We start from the raw sequence: 27,863 nt of genomic DNA on the forward strand, positions 1-27,863 counted from the left end.
TTCTGATATTGGGGCAGGGGCCGTTTTGTCACAGAGAGGCCCTGGTTGCTCTGTGATGGGACCATGTGCTTTTTTCTCTAGGAAGTTTTCGCCTGCTGAGCAGAATTATGATGTTGGCAATCGGGAGTTGCTGGCCATGAAGTGGGCATTTGAGGAGTGGCGTCATTGGCTCGAGGGTGCTAAGCATCGTGTGGTGGTCTTGACTGATCACAAGAATCTAATGTATCTCGAGTCTGCTAAACGCCTGAATCCTAGACAGGCCCGTTGGTCATTGTTTTTCTCCCGTTTTGACTTTTTGGTCTCGTATTTACCAGGTTCGAAGAATGTGAAGGCTGATTCTCTTTCAAGGAGCTTTGTGCCTGACTCTCCTGGAGTCGCTGAACCAGTGGGTATTCTTAAAGAGGGAGTAATCTTGTCAGCCATTTCTCCGGATTTGCGACGTGTGTTGCAGAGATTTCAGGCTGGTAGACCTGACTCTTGTCCACCTGACAGACTGTTTGTTCCTGATAAGTGGACCAGCAGAGTCATTTCCGAGGTTCATTCCTCGGTGTTGGCAGGGCATCCGGGAATTTTTGGCACCAGAGATTTGGTGGCTAGGTCCTTTTGGTGGCCTTCCTTGTCACGGGATGTGCGGTCATTTGTGCAGTCCTGTGGGACTTGTGCTCGAGCTAAGCCTTGCTGTTCTCGTGCCAGCGGGTTGCTCTTGCCCTTGCCTGTCCCGAAGAGGCCTTGGACACACATTTCCATGGATTTCATTTCAGATCTTCCGGTGTCTCAGGGCATGTCTGTCATCTGGGTGGTATGTGATCGCTTTTCCAAGATGGTCCATTTGGTATCTTTGCCTAAGCTGCCTTCCTCTTCCGATCTGGTTCCTCTGTTCTTTCAGAATGTGGTTCGTTTACACGGCATTCCTGAGAATATCGTGTCTGACAGAGGATCCCAGTTTGTTTCCAGGTTCTGGCGATCCTTTTGTGCTAAGATGGGCATTGACTTGTCGTTTTCGTCTGCCTTTCATCCTCAGACTAATGGACAAACGGAGCGAACTAATCAGACTCTGGAGGCTTATTTGAGGTGTTTTGTTTCTGCAGATCAGGATGATTGGGTGACCTTCTTGCCGTTGGCTGAGTTTGCCCTTAATAATCGGGCTAGTTCCGCTACTTTGGTTTCGCCATTTTTCTGCAACTCTGGTTTCCATCCTCGTTTTTCCTCAGGACATGTGGAGCCTTCTGACTGTCCTGGGGTAGATTCTGTGGTGGATAGGTTGCAGCAGATTTGGAATCATGTGGTGGACAACTTAAAGTTGTCACAGGAGAAGGCTCAGCGTTTTGCCAACCGCCGCCGCGGTGTGGGTCCCCGACTTCGTGTTGGGGATTTGGTATGGCTGTCTTCTCGATTTGTTCCTATGAAGGTCTCCTCTCCTAAATTTAAGCCTCGCTTCATCGGTCCTTACAAGATATTGGAAATCCTTAATCCTGTGTCCTTTCGCTTGGATCTTCCGGTGTCGTTTGCCATTCACAACGTGTTCCATAGGTCTTTGTTGCGGCGGTACGTTGTACCTGTGGTCCCTTCTGTTGAGCCTCCTGCTCCGGTGTTGGTTGAGGGCGAGTTGGAGTACGTGGTGGAGAAGATCTTGGATTCTCGTCTCTCCAGGCGGAGGCTTCAGTATCTGGTCAAGTGGAAGGGCTATGGTCAGGAGGATAATTCCTGGGTGGTTGCCTCTGATGTGCATGCGGCCGATTTTGTTCGTGCCTTTCACGCTGCTCATCCTGATCGCCCTGGGGGTCTTGGTGAGGGTTCGGTGACCCCTCCTTAAAGGGGGGGTACTGTTGTGAATTAGACTTTTTTGGCTCCCTCTTGTGGTCACTAGTGATATGACTCTGGGATTGTCTTTCCTCAGTTTGGCACCCACCTGGGTCGTTAGTCCAGGGGTGTTGTTATATTAACTTCCTGAATTCTCAGTCTGGTGCCTGGCAACGTTGTAATCAGTCCTTTCTGTTCGCTCCTGTCTGCTGGTCCTGGTTCGTGCAAAATTAAGCTAAGTCCTGCTTCCTTGTTTTTTGGTTATTTGTATTGCTTTTATTTTTTTGTCCAGCTTGTACTAAATGTGATTCCTGATTTTGCTGGAAGCTCTAGGGGGCTGGTATTCTCCCCCCGGGCCGTTAGACGGTTCGGGGGTTCTTGAATATCCAGCGTGGAAATTTTGATAGGGTTTTTGCTGACCGTATAAGTCATCTTACTATATTCTGCTATTAGTCAGTGGGCCTCTCTTTGCTAAATACCTAGTTCATTCTTACGTTTGTCTTTTCTTCTTACCTCACCGTTATTATTTGTTGGGGGCTTGTATCCAACTTTTGGGGGCTTTTCTCTGGAGGCAAGAAAGGTCTATCTTTTCCCTTCTAGGGTTAGTTAGTTCTCCGGCTGGCGCGAGACGTCTAGAACCAACGTAGGCACGTTCCCCGGCTGCTGCTATTTGTGGTGCTAGGATTAGATATACGGTCAGCCCAGTTACCACTGCCCTATGAGCTGGTTTTTTGTGTTTGCAGACTTAGTATTTATTTCTGAGACCCTCTGCCATTGGGGTCATAACAGACGCGATCATTATATGACGCCACATAGGCGTCACAGGTCGGATTGGCACCGACTTTCATGACGCCTACGTGGCATCATGGGTCGGGAAGGGGTTGATACAGTTGAAACCAGAAGTTTACATACACTATATAAAAAGACACATATGCATGTTTTTCTCAATATCTGACATCTGAAATCAGGATAAACCTTTCCCAGTTTAAGGTCAATTGGGATTACCATAATTATTAATATTTGCCAAATGCCAGAATAGTGAGAGACTGGCATTTTTATTACTCATTGCAAAGTCAAAAGTTTATATACAATAAGATTACTCTGCCTTTAAACAGTTCTGAACTGTCCAGTTGATGATGTCATGTGTTTGGAAGCTTCTGATTTTGTTTTTTTGGGGGGCAACATCTGAGTTAATTAGAGACACACCTGTGGATGTATTTTAATGCACACCTGAAACACACTGCTTCTTTGCATAGCATCATGTGAAAGTCTCAAGAAATCAGCCAATTGTGGACTTGCACAAGTCTGGCTCATCCTTGGGTACAATTTCAAGATACCTGAAGGTGCCTCGTTCATCTGTTCAAACAATTATAATCAAGTACAAACAATTATAAGCAAGTACAAACTAGATGGGAATGTCCAGCCATCATACCGCTCAGGAAGGAGACGGGTTCTGTGCGTGAACGTGCTTTGGTCCAACATGTGCATATCAAACCAAGGAAAAAAAGCAAAAGACCTTGCGAAGATGATGGTGGAAGCTAGTAAGATTGTGTCAATATCCACAGGGCTGAAAGACCACTCTGCCAGGAAGAGGCCATTACTCCAAAAGAAACCAGATTAATGTTTGCAAATGCACACCAGAACAATGACGTTAATTTTTGGAGACATGTCCTGTGGTCTGATGAAACTAAAATTGAAAAATTTTGGACATAATGACCATCGTTACGTTTGGAGGAAAAGGGGAGAAGCTTGGAAGCCTAAGAACACCATCCCAACTGTGAAAGACGGTGGTGGCAGCATCATGTTGTGGCGTTTTGCTGCAGGAGGGACTGGTGCACTTCACAAAATAGATGACATCATGAGAAAAGAAGATTATGTGGCAATACTGAAGCAACATCTCAAGACATCATCCATGAAGTTAAAGCTTGGGCAGAAATGGGTCTTCCAAATGGACAACGACCTGAAGCATACTGCCAAAATGGTAACAAAGTGGCTTAATGATAAAGTCAATGTTTTGGAGTGGCCATCACAAAGCCCTGATCTCAATCCTATTGAAAATTTATGGGCAAAGCTGAAAAGGCCGGTGCGAGCAAGGAGACCTGCAACCCTGGATCAGTTACACCAGTTTTGTCAGGAGGAATGGGCCCAAATTCTGACCAACTATTGTGAGAAGCTTGTGGAAGGATATCCAAAGTCATTCACTTTAAGGGCAATGGTACCAAATACTAATGAAATGTATGTAAACTTTGCAGTAAGTAATAAAAATGCCTTAAAATATTCTCTCTCTCATTATTCTGGCTTATGGCAAAACAATTAATTATTATAGTAATCATAATTGACCTAAAACGGGAAAGGTTTATTCTGATTTCATGTCTTATATGCATATGTCTTTTTATATAGTTTATGTAAACTTCAGGTTTCAACTGTACATCTAAAATACATACGTTTTATAATCTAATGCTTTTGTTTCATCCTATTGTCCCATCCCCTGATGACGCCGTTCTTACAGTGAAACATGTTGGGGGGTGACGTGACTGTATGTCCTATTACACCAAATAATACAGGCACCACAGGGAGTCATCTAAAAATCTAGGTAGTTATCCCAACAACCAACTTACATTAGATTAGGGACATCATTTTATTATACCCCGCATTTATTTTAGATGTATTAATAAAAGCTAAGTTTTATGGCTTTCTAGAGAGGGATTTCAATATGGGGTTCTCCCCTTTTCAATCAGATATGTTAATTTAAAAATAACTATTTCTCTATAACACCATTACTATGGCATTAAGGCCATTTTAGGAATATTTACATTTCCCTTAAAAATAATTAAAAAAAAAGTCCCACCCCAGTACTCAAATTAATGAAACGTTGCAAGATTTTAATTGTTCAATACTTGCATCATTGCAAAAAGATAATGTGAAAAAAACATCTGCAATAGACATTTAGAGAATGATATCATTTAAAAGAAGACTTCATTTTATTAAAGAATAAAGCTTTATACAATCAATAGGTAATAAAGTATGAATCCAGAGTAATTTACACTCATCAATAGCATCTAGTCAACAAATTGATGCAGAGAGCACAATTGTATCTTCATCATGTATATTGCATTAGAATAGTTTCTAAATCAACAAAAATGCTAAATTTGCAAAACTAAAACTTTGGTCTTGATTTTGGCCAACAATAATAAATGACACTTGGATGGCGGCACTGAGGATTCTACAAGATCTCAAAAAAATTACCCTGACGTTACCGAAAAGCTATGTGAATGTTAGATTGGGGAACGGCTCGGAAAGCAATTTCCTGATAAATGTAAATTAGTTTTCTGGTTTTTAGAAGCTGAAGATTTTGTGAAATTAACATGCAAGACATCCCCTGGTAGGGCTGCAGATCTGGCTCTTCCGCAGCGGTGTCTTTCCCGCTATGTCGGCTAGTATCAGCGGGTGAAGTGACGCTGTTGTGGCACGTGACCGCTGCAGCCAATCAGAAGCCGATGATCAGCTACAGCGTTTACTATTCCGTCAAAGCAGATGTCTGTTGTGATGGATATAATACCGAAAGGCTGCAGCCCATCAGAAGTCACTGATCGGTTGCAGGGGTTACGTGACACGACAATATTCATGACGCGCCTAGCCGACGCTGCAGGAACAGAACTGCTGCGAAAGCAGAGTATCGATTGCTTTTATTTCATGTGGATTAGTGAAGTGATTAATCGTGTTATCAAGTGATGGACAACCCCTTTATAATAGACAAATACGTAATAAATTCCTTTTGGAAGTAGGGCAGACACAGAGGGTTTCCTCGGAGGTTTCTTACATCTCGTATCACATGTCCATTCACCTGTGGCCACATTTTGGACAGATTAGTGTACGGCTGTAGATGAGAAGCAATTGTGAAGCAGAGAGGAAAAGCTCCACAGATCCTGACTGCAGCACAGAACTGAAGTCTAAAGTGCAAGCCCCTTTAACCACTTCAAGGCAGGGCAGTATTTTGGGGGGGCTTTAGGGTTTTTTCCTCCTCATTTTCCAAGTGCCATAACTTTTTGATCTTTCTGTAAATATTTCCATTGGAATGCTTATTTTATGAGGGATACGATGTAACTTTAACTGACACCACTTACTTAAAGGGAACCTGTCAGCAGGATTGTGTACAGGAACCTACAGACACTGTCAGGTCGGCGCCGTTATACTGATTGCAATAATACCTGGGTTGATGAAATCCGTCTTGTGGTTGTTATTTAATCTTTATTTTCAGTTTTGAGTTAATGATATGCTCGTGCTCCAGGGTTGGTCTTCATCAATAAGGCTTCTGACACGTCACTGATCCCTCATTGACTTGCCCCCTATTTTACATAATGAATAATATATATATAGTGAAAAAAAAAAAATCACCTTCATCAGGCAGGCTGCAGCATGATTAATGTGCATTTAATTCTTTTATTTGATGCTATAAATAAATTCATTAAAAAAAAAAATCTCAAAATAGCGCCGGTCGCGCCTGCGTAGTAGCAGCAATTGGCGATCACGGATAGCTGCTACTGAGCAGGCACCATCAGCGCAATTTTGAAGGATGCAATAGTTTTTTTTCTTCAGTTTTTTCTCCGGAGCCGCCAGCGCCTGCACAGTGGCAGCTATCGGATCGCCAATAGCTGCTACCGCACAGGTGCATCCGGTGCCAATTTGAGACTTTTTTTATTATTCATTTATTTATAGCATCAAGTAAAAGAATTAAATGCACATTTCACATGCAATCCTGCTGCAGCGCAAGTGCTGTCTCTGGCCTGCTGCAGGTGAATTTTTTTTAACAATATATGTACCGTAATATTCATTATGTAAAATAGGGGCAGGTCACTGAGGGATCAGTGACGTGTCAGTAGCCATACAGATGAATACATAAGCAGGGCAGAACACCCCACAGGCCGCCCCGGACCACAAGCATATCATTAACTCAAAACTGAAAATAAAGATTAAATAACAACCAGAAATAAGTATAACGGCGCCAACCTGACACTGTCTGTAGGTTACTCACAATCCTGCTGACAGGTTCCCTTTAACCCTATAATGTACTGAAATTGGGGAAACAAAATCCAAGAGTGCTGAAATGAGGTGCCAGAACAGCAGAAGCCCACATAAGTGACGCCATTTTACGAATTAAACCTCTCAATGAATTCAGCTAGGGGTGCAGTGATTACACTGACACCACAGGTTCAGTATGTCACAGACTTTTATACCACTGGGCAGTGAAGAACAAATAATTTACATTTTTGCCACCAAGATTGTGTGTTAGGCTACTTTCACACTAGCGTTAACTGCAATACGTCGCAAATGCGTCGTTTTGCCGAAAATACGCATCCAGCAAAAGTTCTTGCTGGATACGTTTTTTCGTCATAGACTAACATTAGCGTCGCATTTGCGACGCATTGCCAAACGTCGCGTCCGTTTTGCGACGCTTGGGCGTGTGGTAGCGGACCGTCGGGAGAAAAAAACGTTACATGTAACGTTTTTTGCTCCCGACGGTCCGCTTTTTCCGACCGCGCATGCGCGGCCGGAACTCCGCCCCCACCTCCCCGCACCTCACAATGGGGCAAGTATAGGAAAAATCAGCCGCACTCAATTGGTTGAAAGTTCAGCAAACTGTGTAGTTTCTTTATTAACATATACAATAAACATCACCAGGTGCTTTTTTAGGAGGTAAATGGGTGGCGGACTATTCAATTCGGGTAACGTTTCGACCCCAGCGGGTCTTTATCAAAACCTCACTTGTGCCAAAGAGGTAGAGGAGAGGAGAAAGAGCCGAGTTCCCATAGGGCAGCTCTGGTGGAGTTGTGTGGAAGCGCGTCCGCCTGGTGGGTGATGTCACAATGGGGCAGCGGATGCGTGGGAAAAATGCATCCGCTGCCCCCGTTGTGCGGCGGAGACCACGCTAGCGTCGGGAACGTCGGCCCGACGCACAGCGACGGGTTGTTCCCGACGCTAGTGTGAAAGTAGCCTTAGCCCCAAATTTTACATTTTCACACTGGGAAATGGGTAAAAACGGCACAATAATTTGTCCTAAAATTTCTGCTGAATGTAGAAATGCCCCATACAGGTCCTTCTCAAAAAATTAGCATATAGTGTTAAATTTCATTATTTACCATAATGTAATGATTACAATTAAACTTTCATATATTATAGATTCATTATCCACCAACTGAAATTTGTCAGGTCTTTTATTGTTTTAATACTGATGATTTTGGCATACAACTCCTGATAACCCAAAAAACCTGTCTCAATAAATTAGCATATTTCACCCGGCCAATCAAATAAAAGTGTTTTTTAATAACAAACAAAAAAACCATCAAATAATAATGTTCAGTTATGCACTCAATACTTGGTCGGGAATCCTTTGGCAGAAATGACTGCTTCAATGCGGCGTGGCATGGAGGCAATCAGCCTGTGACACTGCTGAGATGTTATGGAGGCCCAGGATGCTTCAATAGCGGCCTTAAGCTCATCCAGAGTGTTGGGTCTTGCGTCTCTCAACTTTCTCTTCACAATATCCCACAGATTCTCTATGGGGTTCAGGTCAGGAGAGTTGGCAGGCCAATTGAGCACAGTAATACCATGGTCAGTAAACCATTTACCAGTGGTTTTGGCACTGTGAGCAGGTGCCAGGTCGTGCTGAAAAATGAAATCTTCATCTCCATAAAGCATTTCAGCAGATGGAAGCATGAAGTGCTCCAAAATCTCCTGATAGCTAGCTGCATTGACCCTGCCCTTGATGAAACACAGTGGACCAACACCAGCAGCTGACATGGCCCCCCACACCATCACTGACTGTGGGTACTTGACACTGGACTTCAGGCATTTTGGCATTTCCTTCTCCCCAGTCTTCCTCCAGACTCTGGCACCTTGATTTCCGAATGACATGCAAAATTTGCTTTCATCAGAAAAAAGTACTTGGGACCACTTAGCAACAGTCCAGTGCTGCTTCTCTGTAGCCCAGGTCAGGCGCTTCTGCCGCTGTTTATGGTTCAAAAGTGGCTTTACCTGGGGAATGCGGCACCTGTAGCCCATTTCCTGCACACGCCTGTGCACGGTGGCTCTGGATGTTTCCACACCAGACTCAGTCCACTGCTTCCTCAGGTTCCCCAAGGTCTGGAATCGGTCCTTCTCCACAATCTTCCTCAGGGTCCGGTCACCTCTTCTCGTTGTACAGCGTTTTCTGCCACATTTTTGCCTTCCAACAGACTTACCATTGAGGTGCCTTGATACAGCACTCTGGGAACAGCCTATTTGTTGAGAAATTTCTTTCTGGGTCTTACCCTCTTGCTTGAGGGTGTCAATGATGGCCTTCTTGACATCTGTCAGGTCGCTAGTCTTACCCATGATGGGGGTTTTGAGTAATGAACCAGGCAGGGAGTTTTTAAAAGCCTCAGGTATCTTTTGCATGTGTTTAGAGTTAATTAGTTGATTCAGAAGATTAGGGTAATAGGTCGTTTAGAGAACCTTTTCTTGATATGCTAATTTATTGAGACAGGTTTTTTGGGTTATCAGGAGTTGTATGCCAAAATCATCAGTATTAAAACAATAAAAGACCTGACAAATTTCAGTTGGTGGATAATGAATCTATAATATATGAAAGTTTAATTGTAATCATTACATTATGGTAAATAATGAAATGTAACACTATATGCTAATTTTTTGAGAAGGACCTGTATGTGGTTCTACAGTGCTGCTTAGCCATACGGAGTGACTCTGGAGGGACGGAGCGCCATTTGCCTCCTGGAGCGCAGATTTTCCTAGACTAGTTTGCGGATTCCATATAAAGAGCTCTTAAGTGCTAGAAAAGCAGAATCCCCCCTGTAAATTAAGCAGGCTCTTATCACTACAGAAATGCCAAACATGTGGGCGCTAAATGTGGTTTAGGCACACTGGGGCTCAGAAGGGAAGGGGGTATTTGGATTTGGGAGCGGAGAATTTGCTGAATTTCTTTTGGGGGCGAGAAATCATTTAGCTCTTCCAGAGCCTTGGTGCTACCAGTAACTTGGAAGCCTCCAATATTTGCGTTAACAGATGACAGACCTGAGTGGGGACTTGCTTTTTTTGTGGATTGAGTTGAAGCTTTTATTGGGAACATTTTACATAATATTTATGATCACATTTATCCGGCGCGCTACGCTGAGCACTTACATCTGAGTAACGTGACAGATGAAACCCCCGAGGGAGCCCTTCACTATAATGAGGCAGCAGAGTTACTCTGGACTCCATCTGGCCTCTGTTCAGTGTTGTCCTTTTCAGAAGTGCATAAGACTGTGGCTGACGGCACTTTTATGCAATCCTAAAAAGACGGACACCGCCGGATCACAGGTCAGACGGAATCCACAGTGCCTCCATCTGCCTCATTAAAGGGAATTTACTACCAGGGGTGATTCTGTCTGAATCACGTATTTCAGAGATTTACACGGAAACCCCGGTGTAAGCGCTCAGCGAAGAATAAATGAGCGCCAAGCCTTACTGCAATCTTTGGGAGTGTAGAGCAGTGGTATCCTCGCTGTGCAGTGATGAGGCAGTGACCCAGCAAAGTTCAAAACAAAAGACGCTTTAATGGTTAACTCGCAAATAATGCACAGCACACGACATCCGGGAACCATATCCTCCAGTTTACAGCCACTAAACACGCCAGTCCACTTCCAAGACTGGTTGCCGTGGGCGACTGCACCACCATGTACACTGAGGGTGCCAGGACTTTTGGCTCCGCTTGGCCCTTTGTTGCCTCACACAGGTTTGGGCTCTGCAAAGCCGTCTGCTCTGTCTGCTTGCAAACACCAAACTGACTCTGGCACCGACGCACCCAAACCCTATACTGCAGGTTTTTTTAACTAGCAACTTGTGGCCTTCAGCCACATGTAAAGCCCAGGGAGTAATGAAACAGACTGCACGACTATCATCTGCTGTCTGTTTCTAAACACAAAAGCCCAGAGCAGGTTTTCCCTAAATCTGCCCTGCACAAATAGCTTGTCCAGGACTAACCCTTTTTTTTTTCATTTTGCATTGCAATCACAGCAATGCCTGTGACTGCAATGCACTCCCATGGCCTCAATATGCCTCTGGGGGGGGGAACATACAATGGCCACTACCTGTAACACCAGTCACTGCCTCACAGGAGGCAGAATGAAAAAAAATCAACAGCATGTAAAGAATTGTTTTTATTTATTTTTTACGCCATTCCTCGTGCAGTATAAGCGATTAAGCAACTTTATTCTTCGGGTCGGTGCGATTACAGCGATACCAGATTTATATTGGGTTTTTAAGTTTGGCTGCTAAAAGACGCTTTTTATTGCGAAAACTTTTGCATCACATTTTGAGAGCTATCATTTTTTCATATTTCGACCGACAGAGTTATGTGATGGCTTGTTGTTTACGGAAAGAGCTGACGTTTTTATTGGTACCATATTCGGGCCCATGACCCTTTTTGATCGCTTTCTATTCTGATTTTTGGGAGACAGAATGAACAAAAGCCAGCAATTCAGGAATTGCTTTTTTTTTTATACCGTTCTGCATGTGGTAAAATTGGTAAGACAGCTTTACTCTTGGGGTCAGTGCGATTACAGCGATACCTCATTTATATTTTTTTTTTTATGTTTTGGTGCTTTTACTCAAAAACTATTTTAAAGAAAAAATTATTATTTTTGCATCGCTTTACTCTGAGAGCTATAACTTTTTTATTTTTCTGCTGATGGAGCTGTATGGCGGCTTCTTATTTGCAGGACACAATGATGTTTTAATCAGTAGCATTTTTATTTACATCCGTCTTTTTGATCGCTTTCTATTGCACTTTTTGTTCGGCGGTATGATGATAAAGCATTGTTTTTTGCCTTGTTTTTATTTATTTTTTTACGGTGTTCACTGAAGGGGTAAACTAGCGGAACAGTTTTAAAGAGTGGGTCATTACGGATGCAACGATACCAAATATGTGTACTTTTATTGTTTTCTTTTTATTTACATAAATGTATTTATTGGGAAAATATTTATTTTTTTCTTTATTTGGTGATTTCTTAAAAATATATGGAGATTTTTATATTGTAATTTTTTATAACTTTTTTTACATTGTTCCAGGATGGGACATCACTGTATTGTGTCAGATCGCTGATCAGCAATCTGGCAGGGAAGGAGGCATGTCAGTGTCTGCTCTCTGCAGCCACTGGGAAGCCACCTTACCTGCAGGACCTGGAAGAACCCTGCGGCCATCTTGGGGCCAGGGGTCTCCATGGAGACCATCAGGACAACGCGATCGCATCGCGTTGTCCTGATGGAAGTGTGCAGGGAGCCCCCTCCCTGCGCCATTCCCCTCTATGTCGCTTTCACTACTGACAGCGCCATCAGAGGCGTAAGGGTACTGTCACACTCTGCAACTTTCCAACGATCACGACCAGCGATACGACCTGGCCGTGATCGTTGGAAAGTCGTTGTGTGGTCGCTGGAGAGCTGTCACACAGACCGCTCTCCAGCGACCAACGATGCCGAGGTCCCGGGTAACCAGGGTAAACATCGGGTTACTAAGCGCAGGGCCGCGCTTAGTAACCCGATGTTTACCGTGGTTACCAGCGTAAAAGTAAAAAAAAAAAAAAAAACCGTACACACTCACATTCCGGTGTCCTTCAGGTCCCTTGCCGTCTGCTTCCCGCACTGACTGAGTGCCGCCGTAAAGTGAAAGCAGATCACAGCGGTGACGTCGCCGCTGTGATCTGCTCTCACTTTCCGGCCGGCAGTCAGTCAGAGCGGGAAGCAGACGGCAAGGGACCTGAAGGACACCAGAATGTGAGTATGTAGGTTTTTTTTTTTTTTTACTTTTACGCTGGTAACCACGGTAAACATCGGGTTACTAAGCGCGGCCCTGCGCTTAGTAACCCGATGTTTACCCTGGTTACAAGCGAACGCATCGCTGGATCGCTGTCACACACAACGATCCGGCGATGACAGCGGGAGATCCAGCGACGAAATAAAGTTTCAAACGATCTGCTACGACGTACGATTCTCAGCGGGGTCCCTGATCGCTGCTGCGTGTCAGACACAGCGATATCGTATGGATATCGCTGGAACGTCACGGATCGTACCGTCGTAGCGACAAAAGTGCCACTGTGTGACAGTACCCTTAAAGGGAACCTGTCACCTCCATATTCGAAGGTGAGCTAAGCCCACCAGCATCAGGGGCTTATCTACAGCATTCTGGAATGCTGTAGATAAGCCCCCGATGTATCCTGAAAGATGAGAAAAAGAGGTTAGATTATACTCACCCAGGGGTGGTCCCCCTGCGGTCCGGTCCAGGGCCTCCCATCTTCTTACGATGATGTCCTCTTCTTATTTTCAAACTGCGGCTCCTGCGCAGGCGTACTTTGCCCTGTTGAGGGCAGAGCAAAGTACTGCAGTGCGCAGGTGCCGGGAAAGGTCAGAGAGGCCCGGCGCCTACGCACTGCAGTACTTTGCTCTGCCCTCAACAGGGCAGACAAAGTACGCCTGCGCCGGAGCCTGTTGTGAATTAGACTTTTTGGCTCCCTCTGGTGGTTACTAGTGATATGACTCTGGGATTTTCTTCCCTCAGTTTGCACCCACCTGGGTCGTTAGTCCAGGGGTGTTGCTATATAAACCTCTTGGATCCTTAGTCCAGTGCCTGGCATCGTTGTAATCAGACCCTTTTTGTTTGCTCCTATCTGCTGGTCCTGGTTCGTGCAAAATTAAGCTAAGTCTTGCTTCTTTGTTTTTTCAGTTATTTGCTTGCTCTCATTTTTGTCCAGCTTGTACTAAATGTGATTCCTGACCTTGCTGGAAGCTCTAGGGGGCTGGTGTTCTCCCCTCGGGCCGTTAGACGGTTCGGGGGGTTCTTGAATTTCCAGCGTGGATATTTTTGATAGGGTTTTTGCTGACCATATAAGTTATCTTACTATATTCTGCTATTAGCTAGTGGGCCTCTCTTTGCTAAATACCTAGCTCATTCTTACGTTTGTCTTTTCCTCTTACCTCACCGTTATTATTTGTTGGGGGCTTGTATCCTACTTTTGGGGTCTTTTTCTCTGGAGGCAAGAAAGGTCTTTCTTTTCCCTTCTAGGGTTAGTTAGTTCTCCGGCTGGCGCGAGACGTCTAGAATCAACGTAGGCACGTTCCCCGGCTGCTGTTATTTGTGGTGCTAGGATTAGATATATGGTCAGCCCAGTTACCACTGCCCTATGAGCTGGTTTTTGTGTTTGCAGACTTGGTAACTATTTCTGAGACCCTCTGCCATTGGGGTCATAACAGGAGCCGCAGCGTGAAGACAAGAAGAGGAGGTCATCGAAAGAAGATGGGAAGCTCCGGACCGCGATGCCCATCGTACTGGGAAAGCAGCGGGACCGCCCCTGGGTGAGTATACTCTAACCTCTTTTTCTCATCTTTCAGGATACATTGGGGGCTTATCTACAGCATTACAGAATGCTGTAGATAAGCCCCTGATGCTGGTGGGCTTAGCTCACCTTTGATTTTGGGGGTGACAGGTTCTCTTTAAATGCCCGTAATCGGGGCTAGCACCGATCGTGGGCACAGCTGCGGGATGTCAGTTGTCACATACAGCTGACACCTGCACCCGATCGCCGTGGTGCTCAGCGTGAAGCCGTGCGATCACTGCGCCGTACTAGTACTGCTGTTTGCGGGAACGCAATTCCTGCAGATCAGTACTAGTACAGCGCATGTCGGGAAGCGGTTAAAGTAGGGGTAATACAAATGTTTGTGTGGATTTTTACATTTTGTACTAATTTTTAAAACTTTCTTTTTCCCTTTTTTTTTTTTCCTTTATTTTTAAATCTCCTTAGGGAACTTGAACCTCTGACAGCTGAATCTATATACTTCAATACCACAATATATCCTTAACAGGCCCTCTACCCATCAGAATCCCACACAGGATGAAAATAAGTTAAGAAAAAAAGAAAACATATTTTGAAAAGAAACTCAACTTCTGCAAACATGAAGGTCCACAAAAATAAGTGCACTACAGAAACGTGCAGTCATTAACAAACACCATTCACTGACAGCATAAAAAATGAGAGTCATCCGGATTTCCTTCCAGCATTGTAAAATCACATGTTGCTGCTCGGAATTTGAGTTTTGACCTCGTGATTAGAAAGAACAGTCAAAGATCACATGGTGTCACATGAGAAGAGGAAGCGTCCCTATGTCTAGCTTGTAGGAATGGTTATAGCTCCTCAGATCTGGAGATGAGGAGTAGTAGTAGAAGTAGTACACCTGGATAGTCAAGGCTCCATACACTGATCAGATCCTTACTACAGCACTGAGCCAGCTACTTGTCATGCGTGATCCAGGCTTTTAAAAATCAAATCTATGTCAACTGCATCTTCCTTGTCAATTCACCCCCAGGAAGTAAAGAAGAAAAAAAAATAATCAATGAAACACCAAACTATGAAACACCTTAAAGATATCATCATTCCAAAAACAAATCACTCATAATCAGTATAATCAGTAATTATAATCACTTGCAATTACTGAATCCGGAAGAACACTCATTTTCAAAACCGCATTGAAAATTCAAAAACATCAGGTGAAAAACTTGTCAGGCATCACTCGCTTCCCTCATCCGGCAGGTAAAGAATCACAAAAAATGAGGCAATCAAGCAAAGCAGAGGGGAGACAACCGTATCACATGTGAAGCCTCCAAAACACTGATGTCTGCGGCACAGGGAGACAAAAACAGAGGCAGATACCCGGCAATGGAGCAATCATCCCTGCGGGAGACGACTGGGAGAGAAAAGCAGAGCATAACCTTACGAGTACGGGTCACGTCTGGACAATGGACTGCTTTATCTAAAATATATCACTTTCTCAGCCTAATCCTCTACGAGCACGTTCCATTACATAGAGATGAAAGTAATCCTTGCAGACTTTGTGATAGGTCTAAGGCAGGGGTGGGGAACCTCAGGCCCCAGGGCCATTTACGGCCCTCGTTGACCTTTTATCCAGCACATGGGCAGATTCTCAGGGACGGCATTACTGGGCAGGGAGGTGTATTTTGATTACAACCAGCTCATTAATTTCTTCTTGCTCTGTTAGCACACACATGCAGTGTCACTACTGGACACTGAAGGGCATGCAATGGAAGATTACATCCTGAAACCAGTGCCACAGTCAGGATGCACTTTGTGGACGGAGTTTGTACAGCCCCCGAAGGATGGTATAAATATCCAAATGGCCCTTGGCAGAAAAAAAACATTCCCCACCCCTGGTCTAGGGGATACTGTTTCTCCTTGTGGAGACTTCTAGGCCAGGCAATCCCCTCTGGGAAAAAGGCATGCAAATAAGCTCTCCTCAATGAAGAAGCAGGGCCCCTGGCTGAATGTATGAGGTTTGGGGGGCACTGTGCACTCACTATAGGGTCTGCCTGCTGCTGTAGGGGGACATATAGGTGAGGCAAAGCTTTCTGAGACATGGTCTCCTCATGGACCAAGACCTATTGGAGGATGCTCCTCTGTAAGTCAATGTCTGACCCTTTATAGAGCTTTGCAACTGAACTCTGTATATTCATCCAAACATACTGAACTGTGAACTATTGCCCAAAACTGGACTGAATACTCAAGAGTCGGTTACACCAATGTTTTATCAAGGAGGTCAAACACTTTCTTCTCCAGTGGCCATGACTTTACTAATACAGAACAATGGCTTGTTCACTTTTGAGTCCGCTGACTGACATTGAAGGATATAGTTTAGTTTATTCTGTACAGTTACGCACAAACCCTTCTTTACTCGCCCAAAATGTAACACCTCAGGGTATGTGTCCACGGTCAGGTTTGCTTCAGGCTTTGGTCAGGATTTTATGCAGGTAAAATCCTGACCAAAAATGCACCTGAGGTCACTGGCAGGTCACCTGCGGTGTTCCTGCGTGTTTTGCTCATTGTAGCAACATGCTGCGTTCTGAAAAAACGCAACGCATGTGCGTTTTTGCAGGAAAAACGCAAGCGTTTTTTAATGCACAGTGGAGACGGGATTTCATGAAATCCCCTCCACTATGCTGTAACATCTGGACGTTGCGTTTTTGACGCTGCGGCTCAGCGCTGCGTCAAAAACGCAGCGTTTCCTGAACGTGGACACATACCCTTACTCGTCCCAAGATTGAACCTTATCTGTCAATTTGCTGCCCATTAGGCGTGCTTATTCATGTCACGCTGTAGGGTGAGGCATCACTCGCTTATATACTCTCCTCAACACTGAAATTGCAACACCAAGAAGGAAAAGTCGTGGAGTTATGGAGATCACAGGATGGATAGACATGTTACTGATATGTACAATGATGAAGAAATGGAACAAAATTATCAAAACATCTCAATTTATTCAGCATTAATTATGATGCCAAAGGAGGAAATACACAGACTTGCACGCCTTTGGCCATTTTTCAACACGAGACCGCATGTTGTTCGTGCCACCATGTCCTGCAGGGCCTCCGGACTAGTCTTCCACAGAGAACATCAAGGACACCGTTGGTTGGCAATTGAAAAGGGAGCTGCCAGCAGCGGACCATGACGATTTGCCCATGTGCCTTCAGTGTGGCAGAACGTTCCTCAACCATTAATAACCTCATTGATAGCAGCCAAGGCACGTGTATTTCTGTGCAAAGCGCGTATACTCAATGCTGAATATATCGAGATGGTTTGAAAATTTTGATTCTATTGTTTCATCATTTGCATATCATTAACATGTCTATCGATCCAATCAATAAAAAGTCCTTCCCTTTTTTCACATTAGAGGGCTGCTTATTTTTCTATTTATATCATATTTGACTAAAATTATGTGTCCAAAAAGCTTTGCACTCGCACTACTGTACAGTATGTTTATGCTAATTTGTATATATATATATATATATATATATATATATATATATATATATATACATATATATTTTTTTTTTTTTTATTTTTTTTAATCTATATTATGCAGTTTGCAGCGTGCACGTGTTCACATTAGGAGTGCTGGTTGGTTTTTTTTCCTCTATTTAGTTACTGGATGCTGGCTGCTTCCAGGCTGATCTTGCACTCCTCCCATTGACCCTGCAGGTGGCGGTAATCAACTCTACCTGCCCATAAATTGTAGGTTTAGGCCTAGAGTGACATGTTTGTCCATAGTTCTAGGCTGGTGGCCCAAGAGTGGCATGTACGGTAGAGTAGGACCCATCAGAAGGAGATCACCTTGCCGTGGTTGATGGGCACACATGAATTGGCCAATTTATGCGCTAAGAATCTTCAATTCATCTATTACTGTAAGTTTTATGACAAAAAAATTTTGAAAACATTTTTGAAAAAATATTTTTGAGAAGTATGATTCATATTGCATATTTGTCTGTGTTTTCACATGGCCTAGATTCATGTACATGTGCTGCTGTGTTCTTTATCTATATTATGCAGTTTACAGCGTGCACATTAGGAGTGCTGGTTGGTTTTTTTTTCATATATATATATATATATATATATATATATATATACACACTATATAATTGTCTAAGGGTCACTTCTGTCTTTCTGTCTGTCTGTCCGTCCTTCTGTCTGTCTGTCACGGATATTCATTGGTCGCGGCCTCTGTCTGTCATGGAAATCCAAGTCGCTGATTGGTCGCAGCAAAACAGCCACGACCAATCAGCAACGCGCACAAGGCCGCTCCTTACTCCCCAGTCAGTGCCCGGCGCCCGCATACTCCCCTCTGGTCACCACTCACACAGGGTTACTGCCGGCGGTTAACGGACCGCGTTATGCCGCAGGTAACGCACTCCAAAAAACGCTGCTATTAACCCTGTGTCCCCAATTTTTTACTATTGATGCTGCCTTTGCGGCATCAATAGTAAAAAAAATGTAATGTTAAAAATAATAAAAAAAACAAAAAACCTGCTATACTCACCCTCCGTTGTCCGCCGAGCCGCTCGCGCCGGCCGCCATCTTCCGTTCCCGGCGATGCATTGCAAAATTACCCAGAAGACTTAGCGGTCTCGCGAGTATATAACTATTTTTTATTTTAATTATTTTTTTAACAGGGATATGGTGCCCACACTGCTGTATACTACGTGGGCTGTTAGATACCGCGTGGCTGCTATATACTACATAGACAGTGTTATATACTATGTGGGCTGTGTACTGCGTGGGCTGTGCTATATATTACGTGGCTGCTATATACTGCGTGGGCAATGTTATATACTACGTGGCTGCTATATACTGCGTACATGGGCTGGGCAATATACTACGTGGGCTGTGCTATATACTACGTGACTGGGCAATATACTACGTGGCTCGGCAATATACTCCATTGGCTGTGCTATATACTACGTGACTGGGCAATATACTACGTGGCTGGGCAATATACTACGTAGACATGCATATTCTAGAATACCCGATGCGTTAGAATCGGGACACCATCCAGTATATATATATACACACACATACAGTGAGGAAAATAAGTATTTCATATACTGCCAATTTTTCAAGTTTTCCCACCTACAAAGAATGAAGAGGTCTGTAATTTTTATTGTAGGTACACCAACTGAAAGAGACAGAATCCAAAAATAAAAAAGCACATTGTATGAGTTTTACACAATTAATTGCATTTTATTGCATGGAGTTTGTATGTTCTCCCCGTGTTTGCGTGGGTTTCCTCCGGGCACTCCGGTTTCCTACCACACTCCAAAGACATACTGATAGGGAATTTAGATTGTGAGCCCCATTGGGGACAGCAATGATAATGTCTGCAAAGCGCAGCGGAATATGTTAGCGCTATATAAAAATAAAGATTATTATTATTAAATTATTATTATTATTATGAACTAAGCATTTGCTACAAAAGAAAAACAGAACTTAATATTTGGCACAGAAACCTGTGTTTACAATTAGTAGTCAGATGTCTCCTGTAGTTTTAGACCAAGTTTGCACACACTGCAGTAGGGATTTTGGCCCACTCCTCCATTCAGATCTACTCCAGATCTTTCAGGTTTCGGGGCTGTCGCTGGGCAACATTGAGTTTCAGCTCCATCCATAGATTTTCTATTGGGGTCAGGTCTGCAGACTGGCTAGGCCACTCCAGGACCTTAAAATGCTTCTTATGGAGCCACTCCTTAGTTGCCCTGGCTGTATGTTTCGGTCCACTGTCATGCTGGAAGACAATGTAGGCCAAAATCTCAAGATACATGACCCCAACCGTCCATATGATGCAGTCGTGCTTTTGCAGAAAAGCAGCCCCAGAGTATGATGTTTCCCCCACCATGCTTCACAGTTGGGATGGTGCTCTTGGGGTTGTACTCATCGTTCTCCTTCCTCCAAACAGGGCAAGTGGAGTTGATACCAAAAAGTTCTATTTTGGTATCATCTGACCACATGATCTTCTCCCAAGCCACCTCTGGATCATTCAGATGGTCATTGGCGAACTTCAAACAGGCCTGGACATGTGCTGGTGTGAGCAGGGGGACCTTGTATGCTCTGCAGGATTTTAATCCAGGATGGCATAGTGTGCTATTAACGGTAATGTTTGAGACTGTGGTCCCAGCTCTCTTCAGGTCACTGACCAGGTCCTCCCGTGGAGTTGGGGGCTGACTCCTGTCATTTGTCAGAATCATCCTTAACCCACGAGGCGAGATCTTGCATGGCGCCCCGAGACCGAGGAAGATTGACAGTCATCTCGTGCTTCTTCCATTTTCTAATAGTTGTGCCAACAGTTGTTGCTTTCTTTCTCACCAAGCTGCTTGCCTCTTGTCCTGCAGCCCATCCCAGCATTGTGCAGGTCTACAATTTTGTCCCTGGAGTTCTTACACAGCTCTTTGGTCTTGTCCATGGTGGAGAGGTTGGAGTGTGATTGATTGTGTGGACAGGTGTCTTTTATACAGATAAAAAGGTCAAACAGGTGCAATTAATACAGGTAATGAGTGCAGAATAGGAGGGCTTCTTAAAGAAAAACTAACAGGTCTGAGAGAGCCAGAATTCTGGCTGATATGTAGGTGATGAAATACTTATTTCATGCAATAAAATGCAATTTAATTATTTGAACATCATATAACGTGATTTTCTGGATTTAGTTTTAGATTTTGTCTCACACAGATGAAGTGTACCTACAATAAAAATTACAGATCTCTCCATTCTTTATAGGTGGGAAAACATGTAAAATCGTCAGGGTATCGAACACTTATTTTCCCCACTGTATACACATGCACGGTTTGTGATGTATAGGTAGTGACCAGGAATTATGTAGGAACAAAAAGATGCATGCACCCTTGCAATGTATTATAGTGTGTGTTGGTGTGTATACATAGTTCTAATATGATTTAAATGAAATTAAACCAACTCTGAAATAGGGGTTGCTTAAAGAAATTCCAACCAGTTTTTGTCCACAACTCCTATGCAGAGCTATATATCTCCATGGTAACAGACTACAAACAAATCCGACTCAGTCTGGCCTTGTAATCATCCTTTTATATCATACTTAGATCAAATATAAATGTAGTAGGTTAGTAAATTACATAAAGCAGAGTATCTGCTGCACTAGACTCCTGCTCTGCTGCCTCGTCCATACCAGTGACCGGTGACCTGTTCTACTCATATTTAAAATGGCAGCTGTGAAGGCTGGATGTATACAACACCACTGTCAGAATCGCCGGCCCAAGCCACACCAATGAAATAAAAAGGAGGCAAGGTACCGACTTACCACATCGCTACCCATGCCTCCACAGCAGCCATCTTGGCCATATACCTCTAGGTCACCTGCTACACGGTGTAACTTACACTGTACTCAGCTGTAAGGAAGAACATGGCAGGTTACGGGACACGTCAGATATGGATCCATGAGGGAGATACAAGTTCATGCCAATATAGAGGAGGTAATGAAGGCACAATAGGAGAACGCTGCGGGCTGTCCAACAATCATCTGTAATGTGGCAGCCAGTATTAATGTCCCTGCGTAAACCATTAAAACAGAGTGGCAGGAAGGAAATTGTGGTGACAAATGCTGAAGAAGAGACGGATAAAGAGGAAGTCAGCAGCTCTGACCACAGGTCCACACCAGACACGGGAGACAAACATCGACGCCATTCAGGTAGATTCACACGTAACGAATTTGCTGCAGAAATTTTCCACAACAAATCTGACAAAATCTGTAAGGAAATCCGCTAGGAATCTGCTTACAAGCAGAATAGACTGCGACCAGATCTTAAAGGGGTTTTCCTGGACTGTTGTATTTTTTTTTTTTTTTTTGCAATGGAACAAAATATAACCTGCAGGTAGTTACTAACAGAGGAACTGGCCTGTTCTACCCTGCGCTGGCTCAGACAGATAGTTACTAACAGAGGAACCGGCCTGTTCTACCCTGCGCTGGCTCAGACAGATAGCTTCTAACAGAGGAACCTGCCTGTTCTACCCTGCGCTGGCTCAGACAGGTAGTTACTAACAGAGGAACCTGCCTGTTCTCCCTGCGCTGGCTTAGACAGGTAGTTACTAATGGAGGAACCTGCCTGTTCTACCCTGCGCTGGCTCAGACAGGTAGTTACTAACGGAGGAAACTGCCTGTTCTACCCTGCGCTGGCTCAGACAGATAGTTACTAACAGAGGAACCGGCCTGTTCTACCCTGCACTGGCACAGACACATAGCTACTAACAGAGGAACCGGTTTGTTGTACCCTGTGCTGGCTCAGACAGATAGCTTCTAACAGAGGAACCTGCGTGTTCTACCCTGCGCTGGCTCAGACAGATAGCTTCTAACAGAGGAACCTGCCTAATCTACCGGGCGCTGGCTCAGACAGAAAGCTACTAACAGAGAGACCTGCCTGTTCTACCCTGCGCTGGCTCAGACAGGTAGTTACTAAAGGAGGAACCTGCCTGTTCTACCCTGCACTGGCTCAGACAGGTAGTTACTAACAGAGGAACCTGCCTGTTCTCCCTGCGCTGGCTCAGAGAGGTAGTTACTAATGGAGGAACCGGCCTGTTCTACCCTGCGCTGGCACAGACACATAACTACTAACAGAGGAACCGGTCTGTTGTACCCTGCGCTGGCTCAGACAGATAGCTTCTAACAGAGGAACTTGCGTGTTCTGCCTTGCGCTGGCTCAGACAGATAGCTTCTAACAGAGGAACCTGCGTGTTCTACCCTGCGCTGGCTCAGACAGGTAGTTACTAACGGAGGAACCTGCCTATTCTAACGGGCGCTGGCTCAGACAGTTACTAACAGAGGAACCTGCCTAATCTACCGGGCGCTGGCTCAGACAGAAAGCTACTAACAGAGAGACCTGCCTGTTCTACCCTGCGCTGGCTCAGACAGGTAGTTACTAAAGGAGGAACCTGCCTGTTCTACTCTGCACTGGCTCAGACAGGTAGTTACTAACAGAGGAACCTGCCTGTTCTACCCTGCGCTGGCTCAGACAGGTAGTTACTAACAGAGGAACCTGCCTGTTCTACCCTGCGCTGGCTCAGACAGGTAGTTACTAACAGAGGAACCTGCCTGTTCTACCCGGTGCTGGCTCAGACAGATAGTTACTAACAGAGGAACCGGCCTGTTCTACCCTGCGCTGACACAGACACATAGCTACTAACAGAGGAACCGGTCTGTTGTACCCTGCGCTGGCTCAGACAGGTAGTTACTAACAGAGGAACCTGCCTGTTCTACCCTGCGCTGGCTCAGACAGGTAGTTACTAACAGAGGAACCTGCCTGTTCTACCCGGTGCTGGCTCAGACAGATAGTTACTAACAGAGGAACCGGCCTGTTCTACCCTGCGCTGACACAGACACATAGCTACTAACAGAGGAACCGGTCTGTTGTACCCTGCGCTGGCTCAGACTGATAGTTACTAAGAGGAACTGGCCTATTCTACCCTGCGCTGGCTCAGACAGTTAGTTACTAACAGAGGAACCGGCCTGTTCTACCCTGCGCTGGCTCAGACACATAGCTACTAACAGAGGAACTGTTCTGTTGTACCCTGCGCTGGCTCAGACAGATAGTTACTAACAGAGGAACCGGCCTGTTCTACCCTGCGCTGGCACAGACACATAGCTACTAACAGAGGAACTGGTCTGTTGTACCCTGCGCTGGCTCAGACAGATAGTTACTAACAGAGGAACCGGCCTGTTCTACCCTGCGCTGGCTCAGACACATAGCTACTAACAGAGGAACTGGTCTGTTGTACCCTGCGCTGGCTCAGACAGATAGTTACTAACAGAGGAACCGGCCTGTTCTACCCTGCGCTGGCACAGACACATAGCTACTAACAGAGGAACCGGTCTGTTGTACCCTGCGCTGGCTCAGACAGGTTGTTACTAACAGAGGAACCTGCCTGTTCTACTCTGCACTGGCTCAGACAGGTAGTTACTTACAGAGGAACCTGCCTGTTCTACCCTGCGCTGGCTCAGACAGGTAGTTACTAACAGAGGAACCTGCCTGTTCTACCCTGCGCTGGTTCAGACAGTTACTAATGGAGGAACCTGCCTGTTCTACCCTGCGCTGGCTCAGACAGATAGCTACTAACAGAGGAACCTGCCTGTTCTACCCTGCGCTGGTTCAGACAGTTACTAATGGAGGAACCTGCCTGTTCTACCCTGCGCTGGTTCAGACAGTTACTAATGGAGGAAACTGCCTGTTCTACCCTGCGCTGGCTCAGACAGATAGTTACTAACAGAGGAACCTGCCTGTTCTACCCAGCGCTGGCTCAGACAGTTACTAACAGAGGGACTTGCCTGTTCTACCGGGCGATGGCTCAGACAGTTACTAACAGAGGAACCGGCCTGTTCTACCGGGCACTGCCTCAGACAGATAGTTACTAAAAGAGGAACCTGCCTGTTCTACCCTGCGCTGGCTCAGACAGATAGTTATTAACAGAGGAACCTGCCTATTCTACTCAGCGATGGCTCAGATATAGTTACTAACAGAGGAACCTGCCTGCTTTACCCTGCGCTGGCTCAGACAGGTAGTTACTAACAGAGGGACCTGCCTGTTCTACCGGGCACTGCCTCAGACAGATAGTTACTAACAGAGGGACCTGCCTGTTCTACCCGGCGCTGGCTCAGACAGATAGTTACTAAAAGAGGAACCTGCCTGTTCTACCCTGCGCTGGCTCAGACAGATAGTTATTAACAGAGGAACCTGCCTATTCTACTCAGCGATGGCTCAGATATAGTTACTAACAGAGGAACCTGCCTGTTCTACCCTCCGCTGGCTCAGACAGTTACTAACAGAGGGACCTGCCTGCTTTACCCTGCGCTGGCTCAGACAGGTAGTTACTAAAAGAGGAACCTGCCTGTTCTTACCTAGCGCTGGCTCAGACAGGTTGCTTCTTTCACATTTCCGTTTATTTGGATCCGTCACAATGCGTCGTTTTGGTAAAAAAAAAAATGCATCCTGCAAATCTGCCCGCAGGATGCGTTTTTTTCCCATAGACTTGTATTGCCAACGGATTGTGACGTATGGCCACACGTCGTGTCTGTCGTGCACTGGATGCATCAGGTTTTGGCGGCCCGTCGTCTCGGAAAAACGATCAAGGGAACGTTTTTCTGTACGTCGCATCCACTGTTTCACACTGCGCATGCCCAGCAGGAAATATCGCTCTCACGATCTTTCCTGCTAGGCAACGCAGACGGAAATGTGAAAGAAAACACTTCCGTTGGTACGTCGCGCCGACGCTTCGTGACGGCCCCGTACCGACGGAAGTGTGAAAGAAGCCTAACAGAGGAACCTGCCTATTCTACCCGGCGCTGGCTCAGAGCGGATATGTTGGCTATTCAGCAGCTCCACGTGAACAGAGAAGCTCTTCTTTTTACGAGCTGCTCTGTCCACAGGGTGTGACTGCCAATGTCCTGCAGATTGACAGGGGGCTCCCCGCGGTTAGGCAGCAGGGAGCTGCATGTCAAACAGCATGACAATGACAGTCATGCCCCAGCAACAGAACAGAGGGGAACAGAAGTCACGGCTCTGTCAAAGTGAGGTCAACAGAACCTGCTAACCAGTAGGAAGAGTCTGTGATGGCAGAGATCGGCACCGGGCACAACAGGCAGGTAGTTATCACCTGCCGGTAAATTCTCAGGCCAGTAATATATCGTTCTGGATATCGCTTTCAGCTGCTCCTATACCGATGCTGACCAGTCCCTGTATCCGGGTCTGCAGCCATAACATCTGCACACAGGGAGCAGGCCATCCTCATAATGAGACAGCAGATTGGTCAGGCGAGTACACCGCTTTTCTTATTTTAAACCAGTACCTGCAGATTTTCCTGCACAAATCTAAAAATAAAAGGTAGAATTCTTCTTCTCTAGAGGATTCAATAGAAACAAATATCTACAACACACAAGGGACCAGGAATTGGCATGCTGCATTAGAAACCCTCACTGCAGCTGCATTCATTAGGGTTGTGTTCACACAGAGTACCTCAGCACGGATTCCGCACCAAAATCCAAAGAAATGTTTCAAATCTGAGGGCAACAAGCCGGCCATTCATGTGACCAGGAATACCTGCACGTGTTAGGGTATGTGTCCACGTTCAGGATTGCATCAGGATTTGGTCAGGATTTTTCATCAGTATTTGTAAGCCAAGACCAGGAGTGGAACAATTAGAGGAAAAGTATAATAGAAACATATGCTCCACTTTTGCATTTATCACCCACTCCTGGTTTTGGCTTACAAATACTGATGTAAAATCCTGACCAAATCCTGATGCAATCCTGAACGTGGACACATACCCTTACTGTGAGGGTATAAACAGCGCCGTGTATACAGCGCACAGGTAGTGTGGCGGCCAGGTGTGAGCGCCATATACACCGGCTCCACGTGGACCATATGGGTTACATACAGTCGGATGTAGCATGGCCGCCCTGATGTGGGGCAGGTTTCGCTGTCGCCGTCTCGGGGGTTCGGTACCTAAGGAACCGGTCTGTGAGAAGTGCTGGTCTGGTGACATCCTCTGGTGCTCTCCCCTGTGTAATAATGCACCGCTGCCCCATCACACACTCCCCAGGAGGACAGCTGTCATACACATGGGCAGAGAGAAAGCCCAGTCCTGGCAGCAGCACGCCCTCCAGCACATCACTGTCCCCTCCATACACCACTGCCTGCCCGGCATCCCCTCTGTACATGGGGGCACGTACCTGGCAGGACACACACTGTGGTGGTCACCTGCCTGACACTCTCCCAGGACCCCAGCACCTGCACCACACATCTGTGTACACGGCCCCGGTCTACCCTACACGGATCGTTCACCACCAGCTCATCGGTGTACTGTACAAAGCAACACACAAGTGCCATTATAAAGGAGGAAAAGCACAGTACCTAACTGGAAGCAGCCATGACAGGGAGACACTAGGAAGAGCCGCAAACTACAAATCCCAGCAGCCTTTGCGAGTGAGCTGCTACAGTGGCCGAAGAGGGTCAAGTTATGTGTGTCGTGTGCTCCTCCGCAGCAGAGCAGGATACCGGAAGTGAGACCATGCACAGTGTATCGGCGACCGAGAGCGGTGCTGGGGCTGTGCTATATGTATAGTGGTGTTCTCACACGTGTATATACGTCCTGTACATAGTATACACGCAGTATGTGCACATCTGTATAATATATACACAGTATACTTAACATCTGTATATAGTATATATACACGCGGTATGTGCACATCTGTATATATTATATATACACAGTATACTTAACATCTGTATATAGTATATATACACGCGGTATGTGCACATCTGTATATATTATATATACACAGTATACTTAACATCTGTATATAGTATATATACACGCGGTATGTGCACATCTGTATATATTATATATACACAGTATACTTAACATCTGTAGTATATACACACAGTATGTGCACATCTGTATGTAGTATATATATATATACACAGTATACTTAACATCTGTATATAGTATATACACACAGTATGTGCACATCTGTAGTTATATACACAGTAAACTTAACATCTGTATATACACAGGATGTGCACATCTGTATGTAGTATATATATATATACACAGTATACTTAACATCTGTATATAGTATATACACACAGTATGTGCACATCTGTAGTTATATACACAGTAAACTTAACA

General features: G+C 45.2%; 1 protein-coding gene across 1 annotated transcript in view; it reads right to left on the minus strand.

Moving 5' to 3' along the window:
* Nucleotides 1-27,263, minus strand: part of TBC1D5 (TBC1 domain family member 5) — a 745,630-nt gene extending 718,367 nt beyond the window's left edge. The window contains exon 1 of the mRNA XM_077268870.1: nt 27,086-27,263. The gene's annotated coding sequence lies outside the window, so the exon portion shown is untranslated. The remainder of the gene's footprint in view (nt 1-27,085) is intronic.
* Nucleotides 27,264-27,863: the final 600 nt, after the last annotated feature.

This window comes from Ranitomeya variabilis, chromosome 6 (genome assembly GCF_051348905.1).
Source record: "Ranitomeya variabilis isolate aRanVar5 chromosome 6, aRanVar5.hap1, whole genome shotgun sequence".
Lineage (NCBI taxonomy): Eukaryota > Metazoa > Chordata > Amphibia > Anura > Dendrobatidae > Ranitomeya > Ranitomeya variabilis.